The sequence below is a fragment of the Chrysochloris asiatica genome, unplaced genomic scaffold (genome assembly GCF_000296735.1).
Source record: "Chrysochloris asiatica unplaced genomic scaffold, ChrAsi1.0 scaffold00039, whole genome shotgun sequence".
NCBI classification, from domain to species: Eukaryota; Metazoa; Chordata; class Mammalia; order Afrosoricida; family Chrysochloridae; genus Chrysochloris; species Chrysochloris asiatica.
Genome location: NW_006408557.1, coordinates 13901406 through 13907969, shown reverse-complemented (window position 1 = coordinate 13907969; position 6564 = coordinate 13901406).

Below are 6564 nucleotides of genomic sequence, written 5' to 3'. Positions count from 1 at the left end.
TGCATATAGTATCAGGAGAAGGACATTATGCTTGATAAAGTGGAGGGTCAATGAAAAAGAGGGTGGCATCCAATGAGCTGCCTTGGCACAATGACAGCAGCAATGAGCCCAAGCATAGGTTGGCACAGAACTGGGCAGTTTTGTTCTGTTGTGTATAAGGTCGCTATGCATTGGAAACAACTCAACAGCACCTAACAACAATAAACAACAACTCCTCTATATCTCTTATTTATCCTCTCCCCAATATGTACTCTATTGAGCAATATGACTTATCCTTCCAAAACCCACCTTTGATAATGTATTGTCTTGCCAAATGTTTCTGAGAGCTTGTCACTGCCTTCAGAAGAAGGCTCAGACTTTTCTTCTCGAATACCCATTCCATAAGCATGCCCTATTCAGCAGTCTTTTCAAGGTGGGTCTCCCTCCCATTGAACACCCACCCTCATAGAAACTTCCTGAACAACTCATCTTCTTTGCCAGCACTGCACATGCTACTTCTTGACTTTAGGATGCCTTTTCTAATGTATTCTGGTCTGATGAATTTATGTACAGTTGAGGTAGAGTTGAAGTCGGTGCTGTACCTCCCCACTTGGGCTCTCATATAGGTGCTTTTCCAAGGACCTTACTTTGCCACTTTGCTATCTGACTTCTTTAATAGCATAGATTATTTCTTACTTTATAGGTTTGTTTTGCCTTCATCTATGCTGCCTACCACACAAATAATACAGTCATACACAGCATAGCATCTGTTTAGGCAATGTCTGATGGCATGTATGTCTGTGGTCATAATCCCTGGAAAGCCTGTTTTATTAAAACTTTGAGGTTCATAGTAACAAGCAAGCACTACTTTGTGACATGCATTAAAACATTACTATTATTTTACTATATTATATTAAAGTTGTTCTTGTGTATCTGGAAGTAATTCTTTAATGTGTTTTATGCACAGAAAGGTAAATTATATACTAGATAAACATTAGATATGAATTGTACATAAATGCCCAGTTTACATACAAATTCAACTTAAAGACAGATTTAGAAATGTAACTCTTTCACAATCTGGGGATATGTTGTTGTTGTTAAGTACCATGGAGTCGGTTCTGACTCATAGGGACCCTGAAATCTGGGGATATATTGTATATAAAAACGGTGGCCGCAAAATATCCAAACCATGTAACGCCCTATTTCATAGACTGTATTGTGAGTCTTGGTGTGGTGCTGTAGGCTAATGTGTCAGACTGCAAAGTCCTTTGAATTGCAAGGTCAGCAGTTCAAGCTCACCAGCTGCTCCTTGGAAACCCTATGCAGGGTCGCTATGGGTCAGCATTGACTTGATGGCACTTAACAACAACATTGTGAATATTAAATGATGCATGAAGGAAGATGCATCTTTCCAGGCACTAAGGCTGAAATCTGCACATCTTTGATTCCTCTTATTCCCCACATAGACAGTCTGTTAAGACACCCAGTTAGCTACACCTCAAAAGTACATCTAGAATAGGGAGGAGTATAAGAGTTAAAGGCAACAGAAGTAAATATTATTATATACACAGTCTTGCAATAATGGTGGTCTACAGGGGTTAGATAAATGGACAGATACATAGAGAGAATAAGAGTATACCCATAAATATATAAAAGTTTGACAGAGGATATTTGTACTTGGGTATTTACCTTTGCTGCAAACATACCCACGGATATGGTGGGGTGTAAAGGGGCCAAAGTTATGAAGACTTCTTAGATATTACCAAACAACTTGAGGAAATGAGTTACTGGGCATAGGAGCTCAAGACCATAGTCTCAGAAGACATCATGGTCAATTGGCATAACATAACCCACGAAGAACATGTTCTGCATTCTACTTTGCTGAGTAGCGACTAGGATCTTAAAAATGAGTGAGCAGCCAACTAAGGTGTAAATATTGATCTCTCCCTGTGCTGAGGAAAAAGAGTGATGAAAATTGAAGACACATGGAAACAATTCATCCAGGGAACGATGTAAACATTAATTATCAAACCCCTGAGACCAGCAGAATTCAATGTTACCTGGCTATCACTATTACCTGTTTTTAAAAGGAATCACATGAGAAGGTCCTGGATGGTGTGAGAGAAAATGTGGAATAAAACTCAAAATTATTTTTTTAAAAAAGGCTTATTGTTCAGATAGACATTTGTGGAATCCTAGACTATCATATTTGGTCATCCTTCAATTATGGAACTGAGCTCACCGCCGGGTTCCATTTTCAATCAAGTAAAAGATGTAGGGGAGACAACAATACTAGTGAGGCATGCACATCATAGAATGGTCAACAGTTTAGGATCTAAGGAGCAAATCCTGAATCCCAGAAGCAAAATTCAGAAAGAAGGAGGGAAAACAATAAGAAACACAGGGAGGCAGTGGGTTAGATGAAGTTACACTGAGGGGATTGCAATCACTGAGAGGAAATGCAGTGCAAGGTTTGTTGAATGAATGTAAACCTTCACTCAATTCACAAGAAAAGGTTAAAAAATAGAAAGAATGTCTAGAATTCTGCTGCTTTCCACCTCCCCACATGATTGATATCTCACTTCTGGATTATGCAATAACCTCCTTTTTGGTTTCTTATTTTCATCATTGGCCACCTGGGGCTTAGTTTCAACAAAAATAGGTAAAGCTATCCTCTAATATGTTCAGGATATTTCAAGCTACACTCCAGCTCAACCCTCCCATGACTCTCCATTTCACTGAGTAAAGCAAAATTCCCAATATGCTAAGGCTGCTACCCTGTGGCCTCATCTATGATTCTCACGTGCTCAATCCACTGCAGTCTCACTAGTCACTTCTCCATCTGGAACACTCCCCCACAGCATGGTTAACATCCTCACCTTCACGTCTTTGTTTCAATATCACTTTTTAAAGATAATTTAACTTGTTAATCCATCTGCCCTTGGTCTCTTCCTTCTTCCTGCTTTATTCTTTTTTCATAGCACTCATTGACTTTGAACATACTCTATGTTACTAATTTTTATTACTTATTGTCTGTTTCTACCCACAAGATTATAAACTTCCCCAGTGCCAGGAAACTGCCAGTTTGTCTAGAATAGTGTCTGGGTCTCAGAAGATACCAAATAAATAAGTGAATAAATAGGTATAAACCATTTGGGATAATATGAATGCCATTTTAGGTGTCTATGAACTGGGTGCCAATATATATATATATTCCTTAGAAACGTGGCATCTTATTAAACTCCTGGTTAATGTTGCCTTTTCATTGACATCTCAAGTCAAACTCTAGCAATAGAATTAACATTTAAAAAGTAAAAAAGAAACGTGAAATTAATCTTAATATATTTGTTGTTGTTGTTAAGTCTGACTCATAGTGACCCTGTATAGGGTTTCCAAGGAGTGGCTGGTGAGTTTGAACCATTGACCTTTTGGTTCAAACTAACCTGGCAGTTGGGTGCTTATCCTACAGTGCCACACCAGGATATATACTTTATAAAATGCCATTTCAAAATATTCATAACAACTTTGACAAAAAATACTTAGCTGCATATGACTGTGTCATTTCACTATATGAGAGGGCTACAAAAAGTTCATAGAACAAAATTGAATTAACAGACAATGGATTTTTTCCCATGAATTTTTTTGAAACTCCTTTGTATTTGTATTATATATAACATATATAATTATTGTTAAGTGCTATTGAGTCAGTTCCAACCCATAGTGACCCTGTATAGAGTTTCCAAGTACAGCAGTAAGCTTGAACCACTGACCTTGTAGTTCAAACTGACTTTGCAGTCTACCACATTAGCCCACAGTACCTCGGTAGGACTCTCTGTCTCATATTTTGGGAAAACACAAAATATGAGGACATGGCCACAGACATACATACATGCATACACACACACACACAAATACATACACACATACCCTACAATATATCCAAATATGATGCCAGCATGCAATCAATATAAAGTATTTATTGAAATATTTTCCTTTTTTATATAAAATTATCAAAATCCAGTGTGTATCTTATTCCATCTCAATTCAGAGTAACCGCCTTTTAAATACTCAGTAGTCACATATGCCAAATGGTTACCCTATTGGAAGGGCGGATCTAAACAATTCTTAGTTTAGGAAAAGGTCTTTTTTAAAAGATTGGTCCGTTTGTTTATCTTTATAAAGATGAGCTATTAGAACTATATCCTAAATTCTAATGTTTTAATTAAGACTTACTTTCTTCTGTCAGTCCACAACAATCCTATTAATTATTCATAATTCTGACTTTATACTTCTCACTATGCTTTCTAAAATTGTTGGATAGATCATTAGAGTTCAGGCTTATAGTGGGCATTAGTCAGAGGAGATGGGATTCCTTTATTATTTTTGCAAGAAGGTATCTGTCTAGGCCAGAAACTCTGATCTGGCATGATGATCCTCCTACCTATCTATAGCATCTGTGGAGTCAAACAATTATATCTCTTTTTATAGTTGTATCATATTGTCAAATTGTTAGCAACAGTTCAACTGTGAAAGCTAGTGTGTTATCAGTGGATTTAAGACATTGATAAATCAATTGCCTAAGATTTTCTTCAAGGAAGTATTTATTGAGCTGAGTATGGTGTTAAGCATTCTAATACATACATTCCATCTTTTCAAAAAGCCAATGTGAGAATGAAAGTCTGAGGTCTAGTGAGCTTATGATTTTCCCATTTAGTGAGGACTTGGTGGACCCATAGTTCATTGTTTTATTGACATCCCCCAAATTCAAAGAGAGATATCATTGTACTCCCCATTTCACTGATAAGACTGGAAATTTTTAAAAACTCAGCAAAATCTCTCTGACTCTGACTTCAAGTTGCAATAATTCATTGAAAATGATTGTGAAAAGGAATGCAAAGGGACTTCAAAAAGTTCATGGAAAAATTCCATTATTTGTTAATTTTTCAATGAATTTTTTTGAAGCCCTCTCCTATAGTGAAATGACACAGTCATATATATTGAGGGTTTTTTTTTGTTGTTGTTGTTTGTTTTTGTTTTTGTCAAAGGTGTTATGAGTATTTTGAAATGGCATTTTCTGAGATTCACTTTCCCTCGCAAGATCATCCTTTTATTAAGCCTAAATTTGGTGAAGCAACAGAGGGGAGGTATGAGGTGGCTGCTCCTCTTAATGAGTCCAGAAACAGAAATCTAAGTGAAGAGGGCCAGGTAGCAAGTGGGAGATTGACCAAAACTTCCCAGCCATCTGCTTTCTTTTCCTCACATTTTCTCAGAAGGAATTGCCCCTTCTCCTTGGTAGGGAACCAACCTGCTTGCCTGCCATCCACACAGAAGCAATTGAGGTACATAGGCAGGAAGCAGCAAGTTGGCCAACTCTGACCACACCCTTTCCCCCAGCTACCGCCTGGGAAGGTGATGAGTTCCACAGTGGCTCAGTCATGGTGCAGGGGGTTGCTCTGGAAGTAGTCCAGTCAGCACTAATCACAGAGACCCTCCACCCCTATGCCATTCCTTACCCTCCTGCCAAAGCCACTGCTCAGGGACACTTGACTGGCAGTGACAGCTGGTGACTCTAAGTATACATGAGTTGTCAAGGTATTGTGGAGCAAACCTGAAAACTGAATGATCTGTGCTAGATGAAACAGCTTAAGTAGGTCAGGCAGGGTAAGAATTTTAAGAGATGATGGGAACAATAAAGATCAGGAAAACACAAAATATGAGGACATGGCCACAGACATACATACAGCACACATTGTTGTGGTTGTTATGTGCCATCGAGACAGTTCAGACTCATGGCAATCCTGTATAAAGTTTCTGAAGAGTGCCTGGTGAATTTGAACTGTCAAACTTGGGGTTCAAACCTTCATAAACATAAAAGTAACTGGTGGGATAAGGCATTTAATAGATGGATTGAATAGCAAGATTGATACTGCTAAAGGACAAATTAATGAATAGAAGTTCAGGTCAAAAACTCAGAAGACCTCAAGGAGAGTGAAAGAATGAAAAGCAAAAAGCTAAGACTATGGAGAGCTGTTGTTGTTGTTGTTATGTGATGTTGAGTCAGTACCCACTCATAATGACAAAATATAAAAATATAAAATATAAAAAATACCGCTGCTCAGTCCTGCACCAATCCCACAATCTTTGCTACACTTGAACCCATTGCTACTGCCACTGTGGCAGTCCATCGCATTTGGGGTCTTCCTCTTTGTCGCTGACCCTCCACTTTAATAAGCCATGATGTTGCTCTTCAGGGACTGATCCATTCCGATAATATGTCTAAGGTATGAGAGATGAAGTTGGGTCATCCTGGCTTCTAAGAAGCATCCTGGCAGTTCTTCTTCCAACACGTATTTGTTTGTTTTTTTGGCAGCAAATGGTACTTTTAATATTCTTCTCCAACAACATACCTCAAATCAATTCTTCTATGGTCACTGCTAACCTTCTGCATGCATATGAGGTTATTGAAAATACTACAGCATTGGTCAAGCACACATTAGTCCTCAAACTGACATCTTTGCTCTACAACACTTTAGAGAGGCCTTGTGCAGCAGATTTGCCTAATGCAATATTTCATTTGATTTCTTT